Source organism: Nannospalax galili, unplaced genomic scaffold (assembly GCF_000622305.1).
Source record: "Nannospalax galili isolate Female #2095 unplaced genomic scaffold, S.galili_v1.0 scaffold1183, whole genome shotgun sequence".
Classification (NCBI taxonomy): Eukaryota; Metazoa; Chordata; class Mammalia; order Rodentia; family Spalacidae; genus Nannospalax; species Nannospalax galili.
The window spans coordinates 4,522-8,936 of NW_008350356.1; positions in this window are offsets into that span (position 1 = coordinate 4,522).

The window sequence follows — 4,415 nt, forward strand, 5'->3', positions numbered from 1 at the left end:
CACACACACACACACACACACACACAGAGTAATGGGAGAGAACAGTATTTGGAAACATGGTTTTGAAGGTCTGTGAGCAGAGCTGAGGCTTTGAAATAAATGGTGCTGAGTGCTGGAAGGCTAGTGCAGAAAGAAGCGATTCCTAATTTGAGGCCAGCCTGGTATGCATCAGAGTCTGTCTCAAAAAAAAAAAAAAAAAAAAATTCCAACTGGCTTCCACCTAATCTAAATGGAAAGGGAAAAAGAAATGCTATAAATACCTCATTAAAGGAGAATGTCATGACTTTGGGACAACAAAGATTTTTAATAAAGTTTTTAAATTTTTATTTATTTCTATTTTATGTGGATGAGTGGTATGCCTGCATGTACGTACCCGTGTCATGCAGTGCCCATGGAGGTCAGAGAGGGTGTCAGATCCCCTGGAACTGGAGTTATAGATGGTTGTTAGCTGCCATGTGGGTGCTGGGATTTGAATCTGGGTCTTCTACAAGAACAGCCAATGTTGTTAACTGCTGAGCCATCTCTCCAGCCCAACAAAGATTTTTTTAAAAATCTGGCACAAGGTACTAACCATGAAAGACAATATGGGCAATTTAAGTTTTATTAAAATCAGGAGCTTTTCACTAAACAAGTGTAAAAGAGAAGCTACAAAATAGGAGAGAAGCTTTGTATTGTAGTACCCTTTTTGTTGGTTTTTTATTTATTCATTCTTATTGTATGTGTATAAGTGCATTACCTGCATGTACATAGATGCACCCATGTCATGCAATGCCCTGGAGGTTGAAGAAAATGTCATATCCCCTAGAACCGGAGTTATGGACAGTTGTTAGCCATCATGTGGGCACTGGGAATTGACTCCCCCCGGGTCTTCTGTAAGACCAGCCAGTGCTCTTAACTTCTAAGCCATCCTTTTTTTCTGGATCTCCTTACATAGCCAAGGCTGGCCTTGAAGTTACTATGTAGCTAAGGCTGACCTGGATCTCTCTATGTGGTAAAGGTGAAAGTGGCCTCAACCTTGTGATCCTCCTGCCTCAGCCTCCTGTGTGCTGAGGGCAGAAATCATAAGAAGATAGAGGGAAATAAAAGCAGATAAAAGACATGCATGAGTACATCACAAAGACAGAAAGAAAATAAATAGGAGAGAGAGAGAGGGAGGGAGGGAGGGAGAGAGAGATTCATTATGTATTGGGGAGTTATGAATTAAAATCACTGCTCAGCTTCCAGAAGGGAAAACTTTTTTAAGTATAACAATAGCAGAGGACACAAATGTGGAAAAACTGGATCTTTCAAATGTTGGTAGGTACGTGAACTGGCATAGTCTCTTTGGAAATTGTTTGGTAACAGCTCTTAGTGACAAGAATATACTTACCCCATGACCTAGCAATTCCATTCTTGGGTGTGGGTGTTCATTTATGTATGTACATCAAAAGGTATAGAGAAGCATAGCAAGTTTATTCCTAACAATCCTGTATTAGTTTCCTTTGGCTGCTATAACAAATATACTACAAATATGGTAGCTTTAAAACACAGAAATTAGGGGCTGGGGAGATGGCTCGGCAGTTAAGAGCACTGGCTGCTCTTGCAGAGGACCCAGGTTCAGTTCCCAGCACCCACAAGGCAAGCAGCAACCTACTCTGCTTCCAGGAGATTCAATGCCCCCTTGTGGCCTCTGTTGGGCATGGTATGCACATGGTACACTTACACACCCACAGGCAAAACACTCATACACATAAAATAAATAGTTAAAATTAAAACAAACAACAAAACAGAAATTATAATGTGTTTCCTCAATGTTGTCCTAAAGGTTAGACTTCCACAGCTAAGGTGTCAGCCTGGCTGAGTTCCCTCCGCAGGCTCTGGGTAAGGTTTTATTCCTTGTCTCCAGCTTCTGATTTGCAGATGCTACTGTAACAAAATATCTAAGATAATCAACTTAAAAAGAAGAAAGGCTCATTTTCGCTCACAGTTTTAGATTCTATTGTTGGTTAGTCCTTGTTTTGGTCCTATGGTGATGAAGCACATGGCAGGAGTGTATGGAAAAGAAGTAATTCTCTTAGAACTGTAGAAAGTCTCAGAGATCAGGCTGAGCATCACCTTCAGGTGAAAAGTCAACATAACCACCGGACATGGTGGCACACACCTTTAATTCCAGCATTTGGGAGGCAGTGGCAGGCAGATCTCTGTAAAACCGAGGCCAGCCTGATGAGTTTCAGGCCAGCTGAGGCCACAGGAAGACCCTGTCTCAAAAATACATAAATAAATAAATAAGACAAAAAAATTTTTTTAAGTCAGTATAACCATTAGCCTGTGCCATATATACTGCAACAGAATGGAAGAGGAATGGGAGAAATGGCTACTTACCCCTACCCTGGGCCAGCTCTGCCTCGTAGAGGACTATGGCCAGGGGCCCCAGCAGCTGAGAGAACAGACCTCATGGCTGGTGCAGGAGAGGCTGGAAAGACAGCCAAGCCCCTGAGGGGCGGCAACTCACGGTGCAAGCGCAGACCTTCTGCTTCCTCCTGTACACACAAAGGGGTCTGGACAGGTGACCTGGGCCTCGCAGCTGTAAAGAACACAGTACCTTGTATCTACAGTCACACGTTCTGCCTCTGAGCTACACACCACTACGCTTTCATAATAAAAACAAAGGAACCTCATATTTTAAAAATGTTTGTGCAGGGTAGTGCTGTGGCGGGCACAGAGACTGAATGGCTGGATGCTGGGGATCTGCACTCATTTCTGTGCCTTCTGCTTAACCTGAGCTGACTTCAATACACGAGGAATGGAGCGGCCTAGAAACGGTGATCCAGAGGTGAGGAGTCTGTTTCCTGTTTACAAGCAAATAAAATAATCGCTGAATCAAAGTGCTAGGGACAAACTAGGAAATGGGAGATGCAGGGAAGGCTTTGTGCAGAGAAGTGGAAGTGGGGGCACACCTGGTCTATGGTCTCCTATTTATAGCAGATCTAGAGCTTTCTCTGAGAGGTCTTGATAAGACCTTTGTGTTATCTGTGACACAAGCCTTGTTAAACGAAAAGCAAAAGACAATATAGTTTGGGGTTTGTGTTTTATTTCCCTCCTTTGTTTCTTGGCAGATACTGAAGATTGAATCCAGGGCCTCGAAAAGCCTCTACCACTAGGCCATGTGGGACAAGGAGAGGAGATTCACTCTGACAGGAAGCCCCGTTCCCTCCTCAGGCCTGCACCTAGAAGACCGTCACAGTGTGAGGGGCCGAGGCAGCTGGACACCAGAACATACACGGCTGTTTACCAAGAGCTGGGTGAATGAATCACTGTGTGTGGAAGTTTGTCACCACCACACCCCAGAACCTAAGGCAAAAGATGAAGACAGACAGCCATTACCAGCCCCATTCAGCTCCTCCCTTGGAGTGCCACATCACCCGCCCAGAGTGCCCAGGGATCATTTTGGTGTTAAGTCTTCCAGTGGCTGGAGGGGGCGGTGGTTGGCAGTCAGCAGGGCACTGAGTCTCCCTGGGGCTCTAATAGCTCTTCCTCCCACACCCACTGTGGGTGAGGAGCTGCCGGCCAGTACAACTCTGCATTCCTGACCTGAGCCACCTCCCCCTGGCCCTGCCTGCGGAGAGGCCCAAGGGCCTTCCTGCCTGGCCCGGCACAGCTGATCTGGAAGACAGGTGGCCCTCCCGCTTGTCCAGTCAAACTTGCCAGGCATCCTGTCCCCATGTTCACAGCAGGCTGACTGAAACTGTCTTCCTCTTTCAGTTGGACCCAGGGTCGGGTCTGGTTGGGAGGAAGAGCAGTTGTCTCGCCCCACCCTGACTGTAGGAAGGGGTGTTTACAAACACTCCCAGCCACCCTGTGAGGGTCCAGGACTGGAGGTGGGGAGACAGTGCTGGGGCAACAGGTGGGCAGCCAGCCCCTCAACATATCAGCATGGCAATTGCCTTTGTCACTGTATCTGTGATGCCCCAGCCAGAATATGGTGCTGTCGAATGGGACAGGTCAGATTCTCACCCCTGGTCATTGAGTCTTGGGGACAGTGGCTGAGGCCTGGAGGATGGAAGGAAACAACCATCTTGTGGGTCTGTGCCGGGCTGGGAGACACCCTGTGCCCCCTCTACTGACAAATCTCCAATTCCTTCCTGGAGTGAGCCCAGCCCCAGGCATCTGGTTGATCCCTTTGGAGTCCAGTGTCAGGGGAAAGGACCTTGCTGTGTGCTGGTTGTGAGGTGGCCGTGCCCTCCCCCACCCTACCACCTCTGCTATAGTCAGAGTCTGAGTGTGACAGAAACCCAAACACATGAGGTCACAAGTGCTCAGGACTCTCCCTTTCCGGCCCTCCCCATCCCTGCTATGGATGAAAAGATGCTACCTCCTCCTGCTCAGCCTGTGAGACTGCCCAGCTCTGCTTCATTCCTGCTTCCTTCCTTATGGAA